Source organism: Acanthochromis polyacanthus, chromosome 22 (assembly GCF_021347895.1).
Source record: "Acanthochromis polyacanthus isolate Apoly-LR-REF ecotype Palm Island chromosome 22, KAUST_Apoly_ChrSc, whole genome shotgun sequence".
NCBI classification, from domain to species: domain Eukaryota; kingdom Metazoa; phylum Chordata; class Actinopteri; family Pomacentridae; genus Acanthochromis; species Acanthochromis polyacanthus.
In genome coordinates, this window is record NC_067134.1 from 2193658 (window position 1) to 2208029 (window position 14372).

Below are 14372 nucleotides of genomic sequence, written 5' to 3' on the forward strand. Positions count from 1 at the left end.
TTCAGATCTGGGCTCATAGAAGGCCACTTTAGAATAGTCCAACGCTTTTCTCTCAGCCATTCTTGGGTGTTTTTGGCTGTGTGTTTTGGATGGTTGTCCTGTTGGAAGACCCATGACCTGCGACTGAGACCAAGCTTTCTGACACTAGGCAGCACATTTCTCTCCAGAATGCCTTGATAGTCTTCAGATTTCATCGTACCTTGCACACTTTCAAGACACCCTGTGCCAGATGCAGCAAAGCAGCCCCAAAACATTACTGAGCCTCCTCCATGTTTCACCGTAGGGACAGTGTTCTTTTCTTCGTATGCTTGGTTTTTGAGTCTATGAACATGTGCCTTACCAAAAAGCTCCAGTTTGGTCTCATCTGTCCAAAGGACATTCTCCCAGAAGCTTTGTGGCTTGTCAACATGCATTTTTGCAAATTCCAGTCTCGCTTTTTTATGAGTTTTTTTCAGCAGTGGTGTCCTCCTTGGCCGTCTCCCATGAAGTCCACTTTGGCTCAAACGACGACGAATGGTGCGATCTGACACTGATGTACCTTGGCCTTGGAGTTCACCTTTAATTTCTTTGGAAGTTGCTCTGGGCTCTTCGGATACAATTCGAACGATCCGTCTCTTCAATTTGTCATCAATTTTCCTCTTGCGGCCACGTCCAGGGAGATTGGCTACTGTCCCGTGGGTCTTGAACTTCTGAATAATATGAGCCACTGTTGTCACAGGAACTTCAAGCTGTTTAGAGATGGTCTTATAGCCTTTACCTTTAAGATGTTTGTCTATAATTTTTTTCAGATGTCCTGGGACAATTCTCTCCTTCGCTTTCTGTTGTCCATGTTCAGTGTGGTACACACCTTTTCACCAAACAGCAGGGTGACTACTTGTCTCCCTTTAAATAGGCAGACTGACTGATTATGAGTTTGGAAACACCTGTGATGTCAATTAAATGACACACCTGAGTTAATCATGTCACTCTGGTCAAATAGTTTTCAATCTTTTATAGAGGTACCATCATTTTAGTCCAGGCCTGTTTCATTAGTTTGTTTTTTTAAATAATTATGTTAATCAACAATTCAAAAGTAATGGCTGTTTTTGATTATTTAATTTTCAATAAATTTTTATTTATTGTTACTTTTGTGAGTTTCAAGTGATTTCAGTGAGAATTATGGGTTTTTCCTTCTTTAACTGAGGGGTACCAACAATTTTGTCCACGTGTGTACATGCTAACATACATGCTAACATGTTGGAGAACATTCAGGCTAATATACAGGCTAACATGTAGGCTAACATACATTCTAACATGTTGGCAAACATTCAGGCTAATATACAGGCTTACATTTAGGCTAACATGTAGGTCAACATGTAGGCAAACATGCAGGCTAACAAGGCTTATCACAGAACTGGAGTTTTGTCCAGCAAAACGATTCCTTGATATTTTAGTGAACTCAGAGTTCTTGCTGTGATCCACCTGGTTCTGTTTTTAATGTCTCCGTGGATGATGTTCACATTATTGGCATTACTTCTTGAAAACATTTGTTCTGTTCGATGAGGAGCCAATCTGCTATCAAGCTAGCAGCTCTGAACCCTTATTCTGAACATCTTACCTCTCTGCAGCAGGACCTGGTTCTCCTTTAAAATGAATAGGATGATCCTTAGACCGGTCACTCTGGAAGGACACACAGCTGGATCTAGGTCCAGGTTCAGGTCCAGAGGACTCTGGTCTCTGATGGATTCTGGTAAATAGAGAGGAAGATCACCAGGTAGGAAAAATCATGTAGCAGAGTTTCAGAGTGATTTAATGATGGAACATATTTGGAACAATGATAGAACATTTGACACAACAGTCAGTAGTTTGATTTCACAGCTTACTTCTTCTTTTTTCTTCGTTTCTTCTTTCCTCTTACTTCAGGACCTTGTTCTACTTTAAAGTCAATAGATTGATGCTTAGACCGGTCACTCTTTAAGGACACACAGCTGGATGGAGGTGGAGGTGGACATCCAGGTCCAGGTCCAGGTCCAGGTCCAGGTGGATTCCTGTAAATAATGATGCAGCCGTGATGTGATGCTGAGCTCTGACATGCAGCAGAGTCCTGGACAGTTCGAGATGGTGGTCTCACCTCTGAGCTTTGCTCTGGTTCTCCTGTTCCCCACACAGAGAGCTTTGAGAGGGAGGGACTCCCTCCTCTCTGTCCTCACACTCATCCATGATGCTCAACTCACAGCAGCTCACACACACTTTCTACCTTCACCTGCACAGGAAACAAACGTCATTCATCCACTCAGATCCTCCTGGAGAAGATCAGCTGCTGCACTTCTACTATCAGTCCAGCAGATGGAGTCATGGAGCTGCAGAGACTCAAAGAAACCGAAAGTAAAAAAGACATGATGCAGCAGTTTGGATTGTGAAGAAACAAAGCAACATCAGCAGCTCATCAAACTGACTCAAGTCCATCAATAATCTCATAGAAATATTGACTGATTGCAGTCAATCAATAAGCTAATAATCATATTGATCCATGTTTAAACAGCAGTCATCCACAGTTTGTGCTGAAATAAGAAGTGAACATGTAGAAACTTGACAGAGCAGAAACAAACAGCAACATTACTGAAGTTAAAGCAGCAAACAAAGCAAACTTACACTTTATTCAAAGCGCTGAAGAAGAAGAAGAAAGTTTCCAGTCCACTCCTGGATGCTCAGACATCTGATCTGTTGACTGGAACCAGTCAGGACTCCACCTTTGAGGAAGCAGCAGGCAGACTTTCACAATAAGAGCACATTCTACGGGCTGATTCCCACTCATTTCATGTGACCGATTAGTTCAACATTCAACCTTTTTCATGTCCCTCAACATCCAACACAACTTGTACAAACCCTGTGCTTCATGAAACCAGAAGCTTCCATCAGGCTGTAAATCCCTGACAGTTAACATTCCCTAGAATGGAATCACTGGGACAGAGCTAACATCAGCAGAGATCACACTGATGCACATTTCCCTCAACATGTCTGCTCTCAGTCTCATTTAATGCTGCATTTAAGAAACATCTGAACATTTCTAGCATTTGGTTTCTTCAAAGTGGATCAGGTGAACTTTATTTCACTTTAAATCTTTTCACCTCTGCTAGACAGATCAGATCACAGGTAGTGATTGACAGATAATAAGAACAACTCATGTTTAGAACTGCCTGACAAACAAAAACAATATTTACTGATAAAACACATTGATGTCTGCATCAGTTTGAGAACTCCTGCTGGTTGGGAACACCGCAACATGTCTGAACATTTGGTTTAAATTTATGTACAGAGTCAAATCCACAACCAATAACATGAAATAACCCCACAAAAATGAAAAAAAATCACCACAAAAAAGTGCAAAAATCACTTTTAAAAATGCATTTAAAAAAAAAAAGACATAAAATTTCCATGAAAGCACTCAAAATTACGGAGCCCCGGAAGGGACATGGAAGAAAAAAATCAGGAAGAATCCTGAGAAACACATCGATTGGACATTAGCTCTTCAGAGTAGCGACCTATCTTCATCGTAGTCACGGGCAACGGCGATTACGTCTGATAGTCCTTGGGCCAGGACCCAAAATTTCAGATATCGGTACCACCTGAGATGACCAATTCTTTTTGGTATTTTTAACTTGCTATATGCCTCTAGTTTGCATTTTGATATGATAGCCCTTGCATACTCACAGCTAAATATATGTTATCACTCGTTTAATGGACATGACCCACAATGAAATGCATGGAGTCTGAGCCAAAAGTCCTATCAACACGACAGGACAATTTGATGGGATTTTTCTTCATTGCTAAAAAATATGAAACACCACATGTTACACATGACCTGAATAATAACTTTACAGCTCAGAATGATACTATAACAAACATGAGACTGAGATTTCATTGCTGTGGTAACAAGATTATCTGTAAGCAGGACGGGACAATAAAATAGTGAAAATTTGACCAACAATTTCAAAGTTAAATTCTATTGAAATTTTTAAAAAAAAAAGACAAACCATGTCTTGTGATTTGTGGTCAGTGTGAGACAGCAGACTATAATTTCCAGTTAAACATACAAAATACCTTTTAAATGGTGTCAAAACTGTCAAAATTGTGATGACAAGTTAAAAAAATATAACCCAATTATAACAGACTGCTACCAGAATTCAGGTCCGTGTATATTTTGGTAATTGGATTTTCCGTTCTAAAGCAGGTATTGAAAAACAAAAAACGAGTGGTTATTTGATTTTCGTTTTCAAAGGCAAAAATCAAAATTGAAATACAAGGCGTTTTTCCTTTTCACGATCAAAAATGGATATACGAATTTTAAAAAATGCTCTGATTTTCATTTTTTATTTACGATAACAAAAAATAAAATAAGTAAGAGACAGAAACGAAAAAAGGTCCGTTTTATCGTTTTCTGAGACCGGAAGTGGTCATCAGCAAGGGTGGAGCCAAACAGAGTACGGTGCATAGACTGTAAATAAATGTTTTTTGTTGTTGTTTGTTTTCATGATCAAAATGAAAGATGAAGTGGCCGATCTTAAAATAAATCAATATCGATTTTTTTATTTATTAAGTTTTGCGACGCAAGGGGGCGTGGTTACCTGATTGACAGTTCGTCTGGAATGACTGACAGTCTGGAGGATTAATTCTGATATGGTCACTGATGGTTTATCGGTGAAGAAGCAGAACCTTTTCCACAGACACTTTCCCTGCCTGTTGGCTTGTTTTAACCATTTTGCTACCTTCGGCTGATTCTACCAGCAGACACTGAAACTTCGGTAAGTAGGCTAAATGTTTATTTTCTTATCAGTGCCGCTTTTAATGCACTTCATATGCAACTTTCGTGTCAGATATAATGTGTGCCATGCAGTCCAGATGTTGGTGGAGTTTATTTCTTTGTGTATTGACAAGAGAAGAGAGTTAGCATCCAGTAAATATTAGCTTTAATATAAATTAGTGATGCTAACCGAGCGAGCTGCTCAGTCGTAGCCTGATTAAACCTAGTGTAGCATTAAGCTAACGATGTTTGCATTGTGTTTCATGGAAAAGGCTGAAGTGTGTCGTGTTAGTGTAATGTGGTACATTTAGTTAATAAAACTGTGTGGAGACGCTGGTTCACATTAATATAACGTTTAGAAAACCTAAGTGTGATTCAAACAGTAAGGTTAAGGTTCTGTGTTGTCAGTAGTCCTAAATATCTGCTGAGTCTCTGAAATTAAACTGGAGAAAACAGTAAATCTACTCTCTAGTCGTTAACATTGTTTAATGACTGATTCACATGTTGTAGTACGTCTTAGTGCAGATTAGAAAACTAACCTCCCAGAATATGTCCAAAATAATGATGAACACTACAGTTAATACATTTAAACTGCAGCACAGATAAGCTGGATAATAAAATCCTCTCCTAAAGCTAAAGTGACTACAGGTCTTTCTGTCGTTCAGTGCTTGGAAAACTATATGAAATAGGAAATCTTTCCAGGGTCACTTTAAAATGAACCTCTGCTGTTGATGCTGATACTGTGACATCTCTCTTCATCTTAGGTGTCTCATGTTCACTGTGAGGATCTTCTGAGTGAAGCCAACAGAAGGAAAACCTCATCTGGTTGTGAAGGAGACTGAATGGACGACATCCTCAGTGAACCACTTCCTGTTTAGCTTTCACTGACAGAAGGACAGACCAACTCTTTGAGCAGTTTATTATTCTCTGTTCTTAGTATTCACAGATTCTATTTATCACCTTTAACTTCATCTCTGCTGCTGTAGCAGAAATACAACAAGGTTTCTGCAGAACATTAATAGTCATTAAGTTGATTTTGCAAAAATTAAGGCCTTAAATGACATTAAAAATCATTAAATTTGATTCTCGGTGGCATTAAAATTTCTTTCTGCAGTTTTCAAGAAAATAATTGACAATAATATATTTATAGACTGCGATTTGTCAGGTATGTGCATCTGCGTAAACATGCCGAAGCATTGAGATAATTGTTCCAGCCGAGTGGGTACAATTTCTAAAAACTGCATGTTTTTAAAGTGGCTGGCAGGCTGGACCAGGCTGGGAAATGGGGAAACACAAATTCCAGCAAAAATGGCTCAAAAACATGGATTTCAGAGAATGACTGCAGCCTGTTGGTGTTCAGGGGTGGTTCCCAGATTCAGAAATAGTCAAATGTAGGGTTTTCATATAAAAATCATCTTTTACAAAAAAAAACAAACCCGTGTAATTTGAGTTCATGGTCGTGGCATTAAATTTTTACAGTATAGCATAAAAATGGCATTAAAAAGCATTAAATTTGACTGGTTGATATCTGCAGAAACCCTGTACAATGTTATTTATAGCAGATATGCAGCATTAAAACATCAACACATTCAGCTCAAGAGCTTCATTATTTCCTTCATTGCACATTTAAAAACTGCATTATTTAACAATTGTGAACTGTAAAGATGTGTAAACACGTAATAAATGGATGAAATAAATAATGTGTTGCTGACAGTGAAGTGTAAAAACTGAACAGTCACAAGACAAGTATTATGAAGAGAGGAGCTTAATCTGCAGCATTATTGTTCTTAATGGAAGCATGAGGAGGACATCAGTGCTGCTCTTCCTCACAGCGATGGAGAGAAGACTGTTCAGACAACCACAGCTGGATGTTCATGTTCTCTGTAGCTCTCAGTCCATCAGATCAGATGTTCCCAATGATCCAGACCAAGGCTGGAAGGAAAAGACACAAACAGTGAGAAGAAGCTCTCCAAGGTTCTTTCAGTCCAACTGCTGGAACTTTAAATATCAGAATGAACACATCAGGGTACGAATGAAACACAACAGAGTGTTGTATTTTGTCCTACTTTCTAATCTTATAGAAATGTTTGTTTTCCTGGTTGAGGCCAAAGAGTATTTTACTGCCTTAGATGGACAATAAAGTTTATTATTTTTATTCTAATGTAGCATTAGCGTTAACATGAGCTCCACAGTTATCTGACCGTACACTGTTGTATGAACAGAAGCTGTTAAATAGAGTCTGAAGCAAAGAACAGATATATTAACTCAGAACTGAACTGTTCTTCATTCATTGAACTGAGAGATTAACATTCATCAGAGTTCTGTGTAGGAACGTTAACATAGATTAATTTCTATCTGCTGATCATTAATGAACTGCGCCTCGAAACAGCAGTTTCCCTATGACTGATCTATTATGATTGATCAGCTGTGACCTTCAGGACACTTAGCTACACCTAATAGATAACACTGACTAACCGGGATTAGCCTCATTGTAAATACAAAGTTAGGAAACATAAATTGAGATTTATAGAACGACTTTAAAACACGATGTTAGAACAAGTTTATATCAGAGGTTACAGTCTGATGGTAACTTACAGTAACTTCACTGCTTTATATGTGATATTGTCCAGAAGTAGAGAAGAGTGCAACTAGTTACAAAGTTGACTTTAACACTTACCTGTAGAGTTTATCTCCACTTTTGGAAGCTAACGTTGTTAGCAGCAGCGGTAGCAGCGTCCATAAACAGCAGAAGCCGGTAAATGTGGGCGGGACAGAGAGTCCTCGGCTCTGATTCAATCTGACCACCCTTGCTGATGACCACTTCCGGTCTCAGAAAATGAAAAACGGTTCTTATTTCGTTTCTGTCTCTGACTTATTTTATTTTTTGTTTTTGTAAATAAAAAATGAAAATCAAAGCATTTTTTAAAATTCGTATATCCATTTTTGATCGTGAAAAGGAAAAAAGCCTTGTATTTCAATTTTAATTTTTGCCTTTGAAAACGAAAATCAAATAACCACTCGTTTTTTGTTTTTCAATACCTGCTTTAGAACGGAAAATCCAATTACCAAAATATACACGGACCAATTCATCATATGTCAAAACACTATTTCAAAGACTATTTCCATTACGAAGCTGAATTTTCAAATGCTTTTGCAGTTTTGATTTTAATTACATTTTTATCAGTTCCATCCTGTTGTGCTGTGTGGTAATTCTCTGAGAACAGTACAGAGTTATAATGTGATGAAAACATAAAATACAGGTAGAAGTCATTTCTTACACGTACCAGTATCATATAAAACAAAGGCAGTCATTCAAGTTAATTCAAAGTTAATCCTAGAAAAGGAAAGGATATTACCATGGTTAATTGATCTAATTCATCTTAATTAACCTTAATTAGAACTGTAAAAGGCAACCTGCATAACTAGACTTCTCAGCAGTTTCTTCAAAGGACCTGAAAACAAACATGAAGCACTTTGAATCGCCTCGTTGTTGAAATGTGCTATATAAATAAGTTTGCCTTAGCCTTTGCCTACACCTACCCACCAATAACTCCTTCTATAGGAAAAAAACAAGGCAAATACACAGTTACCAAATAAGCAGGAAAAGATGCATTCATTTGGGTCTGATGTTTAATTATTATAATAGATTATATTTACAATATATTTCTCACAGTTTTATTTGATTATTGAGTTATATTAAATGTGACCTTTGCGTACTGCAAGATTTAACCCGCCGAAACCCATTGATGATATTAATGAAATTTATTTTCCTTTTTACAGTTTTTTATGATTGCATAAACACTAAAAACAAAAGAATCACATAATTATCAACACCTTACACTCAAGGAGGAAAAGACGGGACCAGATTTTCACCACTAGAAACACAAAGTCAGCCTCACACTTTTTGCAGAACAATACACACAGTCATTTGCAAAACACTAAACACACTTGCATACATTAGACACAGACGTATATCATGATGTCACTTCCTTGCAATTCCACAGCACTGATGGACAAATCACCACACCCATGAGCCATTTGGTTAAACACCCACATCAGGTGTGCAAACACATGATTGCTTTATTGTAGACATAGATATATACAAACACTAGGGCTGAATCCCAAACCGCCCCCTACACACTATCCCTACACACTACCCCTCTGTTTGCGCGTTCCCGCGGAGGGTCCTCCATATTAAGGGCCGTCCCAAACCGCGTAGTGCGGAGGGGGAGTGGACTGTTCAGCCCTTAAATAGCGAGTGTGCATCGATGCTCACTCTGGACAACTTTTTCAGGAAGTGCAATGGAGGAGGAAACAAACATATTGATGTGAGTTCCACATGCGTCCTTTATTTCTCCCACACCTTTTTCACACTGACAGAACATCACAAAAAGAGTGGTGAAAAAAGATAAAACAAAAGAAACAAATCTTCTCTGCTGACGTTTGATTTAATTGTGCACCCCCTGACACCTTAAAATTTGAACACAACTGACAGAATTCATTTATTCATTTGTTGGATCTGAAATGCCAGATAATAGGATTGGAAAAAATGTGAGTGAAAAAAGTGGGACGCTTTCGTCTTCTGGAAGCAGCAGCGATCCTTGTTAGTTGCAACCTGTGCCACTGCGTTACAGCCATGCACAGTAGGCGTCTTTGTGTTACCATGGCGATGACGTCTTCCGTTTTCCGGTGAGGCGACACGGCATCCCATTCCTGACGATCATACTCATACCCTCCCCCTTCAATAATAGGTGCCCTCCACAGCTGCGAGTGTGACTTCTTTTGGAGTGACACTCGGTAGTGGAGGGAGAGTGTGTAAGGGGCGGTTTGGGATTCAGCCTCGATGTCTCAAGGAGGAGTCGGCAGCGTCGTCACTTGGCAGCCATCTTAGGACAGGGGACTGCTCTGGCGTGTTGTACTGTAGTCAATGGTAAGGTGGATGATTTCCTCACTTTAACACTCGTAACTCGCTCAATTCTTGATTGATTTACAAATGGTTTAGTTTATTACAAACCTGATTAACGTGGCTATGATTCAGGCTAAATGTTGAAATCGCAGCTTTTCGTTTTGAAAAATGGTTTCACGGTAAATGACAGGTCACTGCTCTGCAGTCAACACTTTGTAAAAGAAGATTTTGACAGGACAGGGCAGACTGTCAGACTTAAAGCTGCTACAGTGCCAAGAATCTTCAACTTCCCTGCTCATCTTCAAAGGGTATGTGCATCATTGGCCACAAGAATTCAAGGTGTTAAAGATGGATAAATCAATATTTAGATAGGTGATTTAATGTCACTTTTCCTAAAGTTTAGGAATAAATAATGTGTTGTATACTACAGAACATTTGATTACTTAACTGTTTATTTTAGCCGGTAACAACAGCAAGCACAACAAGAAGAGCAGAGGAAAGCCTGACCATGGCCCTGGATCCCCCTGATGATGTGAGTATTTGCAGGCATGTGGAATGTCATGAACAAATAAAAGCATCATATGGTTTGTCATTAAACTGTTTATCTCCGTGGTACCCAGGAAGGGTTATGATGGTGTTACTAGAAGAGCCCAGTATTTTTTTGAGGTGGTGTTCTGCAGTGGCGGACTGGCACCAAAAAGAGGCCCTGGCAACTTTGACAGAGAGAGGCCACATTCGTCTTCTTCGTCATCTGCAACCAACAGAAACATAAACATTACACTGCCACATAGCATAATAGTATAGCTTACGTAACCAGAACATGAAAAAAATAAATGTTTTACCTTTATGTAGTTACAGTAGCAGGTTGCGCAATAATTTGCTTTTCTCTGCCACTCAATCACATCATCCGAGGACCTTCTCCGTTGCCATTAACATGAAGGCTTCCAAATTTTCCTCTCGCATTCTGCTCCTGAGACGACTCTTAATGAACTTAAGTGTCGAGAAGCTTCTTTCACATGCCACTTGTGTGCAGGACAGGGTCAACAAATATTTGTAGGCCAACTGTATTTTGTGGTACGCATGTGAGAAGAACTTCAGCTGCTGGAGGAGGAAGTAGCAACACACAGCACAGTTCCTGCAGGCTGTGCATCTTTTGCTAACAAGATCAATTTCCTCCATGTCCTCCTGATTGTCCTCTTCTTCCTCAGAGGTAAGAGACTGTGACTCTCTGGTTGTATACTCACTGAGAGGGGACTTTTTAATAGTGTCCCAGTGGAGGGCCAGGCTGCACAACTCAGATTGTAAATTTTCAACTGTTGCATCTTCATCAAAAGGAATGAGGCATTTACCGATGTCCTCAAGTGCATTGTGGGGAAGCCCATTTGAATTTATCTCTGGAAAATGAAGCGGATCTAGTAACGATAAGTCAGCATAGAGTTTCCCGTGCTGCAGGAAGCGGCGGTGCATACACTCAGAGACTGTATCAAGAATGATGTTGTGAACATTGATCCTGTAGGCTGTCAATGAGTCTGCAGTTGTGTTTTCTTCATCGGCAGACTCTCCTGGCATTGTTTTCCTTTTTTTCATGCGTTTTGGTGGCAGTGCAGGCTGCACTTCCATTTCAGAGTCCACATTTTGGAATCCACCATTGGCCCATTTCACAAAATTGTCTGCCACGTCTTTCACTGTGTCAAACTCTCTGACAAATTCTTGTAGTTTGTTGTGTGTTTCTGTCACCATGCGATGGGCAGTCAAGAGATCCATGGTATTGGTTTGGAGATACTTTGACAAAGGCGATGTGAGTGTGAAAACACGCAGGAACAACTGTGCAGTGAGAACTGTCTCATATTTAATGAATGACTCAATGAAGGCACGTACAGCTGGCTTAAACTGTAAGTTGTCCTGAATTTTGGACAATGTTTCAACTAAGTCCACATACAAAGCATTCTTTGGCTGGGCAAAGGATCCAAAGATCTTCTTTAATGCAGCATCCTTTGAAGACCATCTTGTTTCCCAATCAGTGAAATTCTTCTGTGTTGGGGGTCCTGACTCACACCTTCCCAAACATTCATTCTCTGATATGAGTCACGAAGAAACACTGCAGTCTCATTAATCAACCCAAATAATGATGCTGCTGTTATCACAACACCTGTGGTTTCAGACATAACCAGGTTTAAAACATGGGCATAACACCATACATGCATTTGAGTTGGGACTTCTTTTGACAGCCAGGCAGAAAACCCCCTGTATTGCCCCTGCATATTTGCAGCCCCATCTGTTGAGTTTCCAATGCAGTTCTTCACATCAAGTTTGCAAGTGGCCAACGTCTCCTTGAGCAGTTTAAGAAAGTCCTCCCCTGTTGATGACTTGCATTCAACAACTGCAAGTAGCTTCTCCTGAATGCTGCTCTCTGTTACGTAGTGGACTACAACACTGCACTGATCTTTTGATGTTATATCTTGGGTTGTGTCTATCTGTACAGTATACATTCCAGCCTGGTTTACTTCAGTTGCAATTGTTTCCTTGATGAGTTGCCGGATAGCCTCCAAAACAGAACATACTGTAGTTTTGGACATTAATGTCACTCGTGAGCCTCTTCCTTTGCCAGTGCTTGATTGGCTTTTTTGGATGCAGTCTTGAACATGCTGCTGTAAACAGCTGTCATATTTGCTGAGAAGCAGAAGAATTTCAAGAAAGTTCCCATGATCCACAGACATGTCTGCTAATGAGTGAGCTGCCTCATTTTTACTTCCACGATAACCGAGTGCGCATTTGCCTATCAATTTTGTAACATCAATGACACGCTGTAGGACTTGTCGCCTCTTGTGCACCTGTTCTCTGCGAGCTGACATCATATTTGCATCCAGCAGGTTAGGGATGTCTGCTTTACTTATCCATGAAAGATAAGCATTCACACATTCCAGATGAATATGTGTGTTTTCATGACTGTTGAGCCTCTGATGAATGTGTCTCCAATCCTTACATCCTTGAATGAAGGCACTTGTGTCTGTCTTCTTTAGAAAATGCCATGCAAACTGCACAAAATAATGAGTCGTTCTCAGCATCATACACACGTGGACAAATTGTTGGTACCCCTCAGTTAAAGAAGGAAAAACCCACAATTCTCACTGAAATCACTTGAAACTCACAAAGTAACAATAAATAAAAATTTATTGAAAATTAAATAATCAAATCAGCCATTACTTTTGAATTGTTGATTAACATAATTATTTAAAAAAACAAACTAATGAAATAGGGCTGGACAAAATGATGGTACCCATAACTTAATATTTTGTTGCACAACCTTTTGAGGCAATCACTGCAATTAAACGATTTCTGTATTTGTCAATGAGCGTTCTGCAGCTGTCAACAGGTATTTTGGCCCACTCCTCATGAGCAAACAGCTCCAGTTGTCTCAGGTTTGATGGGTGTCTTCTCCAAATGGCATGTTTCAGCTCCTTCCACATATGTTCAATGGGATTCAGATCTGGGCTCATAGAAGGCCACTTTAGAATAGTCCAACGCTTTTCTCTCAGCCATTCTTGGGTGTTTTTGGCTGTGTGTTTTGGATCGTTGTCCTGTTGGAAGATCCATGACCTGCGACTGAGACCAAGCTTTCTGACACTAGGCAGCACATTTCTCTCCAGAATGCCTTGATCGTCTTCAGATTTCATCGTACCTTGCACACTTTCAAGACACCCTGTGCCAGATGCAGCAAAGCAGCCCCAAAACATTACTGAGCCTCCTCCATGTTTCACCGTAGGGACAGTGTTCTTTTCTTCGTATGCTTGGTTTTTGAGTCTATGAACATAGAGTTGATGTGCCTTACCAAAAAGCTCCAGTTTGGTCTCATCTGTCCAAAGGACATTCTCCCAGAAGCTTTGTGGCTTGTCAACATGCATTTTTGCAAATTCCAGTCTGGCTTTTTTATGAGTTTTTTTCAGCAGTGGTGTCCTCCTTGGTCGTCTCCCATGAAGTCCACTTTGGCTCAAACAACGACGAATGGTGCGATCTGACACTGATGTACCTTGGCCTTGGAGTTCACCTTTAATTTCTTTGGAGGTTGCTCTGGGCTCTTTGGGTACAATTCGAACGATCCGTCTCTTCAATTTGTCATCAATTTTCCTCTTGCGGCCACGTCCAGGGAGGTTGGCTACTGTCCCGTGGGTCTTGAACTTCTGAATAATATGAGCCACTGTTGTCACAGGAACTTCAAGCTGTTTAGAGATGGTCTTATAGCCTTTACCTTTAAGATGTTTGTCTATCATTTTTTTTCGGATGTCCTGGGACAATTCTCTCCTTTGCTTTCTGTTGTCCATGTTCAGTGTGGTACACACCTTTTCACCAAACAGCAGGGTGACTACTTGTCTCCCTTTAAATAGGCAGACTGACTGATTATGAGTTTGGAAACACCTGTGATGTCAATTAAATGACACACCTGAGTTAATCATGTCACTCTGGTCAAATAGTTTTCAATCTTTTGTAGAGGTACCATCATTTTTGTCCAGGCCTGTTTCATTAGTTTGTTTTTTTAAATAATTATGTTAATCAACAATTCAAAAGTAATGGCTGTTTTTGATTATTTAATTTTCAATAAATTTTTATTTATTGTTACTTTTGTGAGTTTCAAGTGATTTCAGTGAGAATTGTGGGTTTTTCCTTCTTTAACTGAGGGGTACCAACAAT

The 14372-nt window shown here is 39.6% G+C and overlaps 1 protein-coding gene and 1 long non-coding RNA gene across 2 annotated transcripts in view; both read right to left on the reverse strand.

The window, feature by feature from the left end:
• LOC127531948 (NACHT, LRR and PYD domains-containing protein 12-like) overlaps positions 1-14372 on the reverse strand; it is a 211280-nt gene that overhangs the window by 155109 nt on the left and 41799 nt on the right. The gene's annotated exons all lie outside the window — the stretch shown is intronic.
• On the reverse strand, positions 6369-10289 carry LOC127532059 (uncharacterized). Its single transcript, XR_007939303.1, has 2 exons — positions 7458-10289; positions 6369-6712 (listed from the first exon to the last, which is right to left on the reverse strand). It is a non-coding gene; the product is annotated as an uncharacterized LOC127532059 (long non-coding RNA).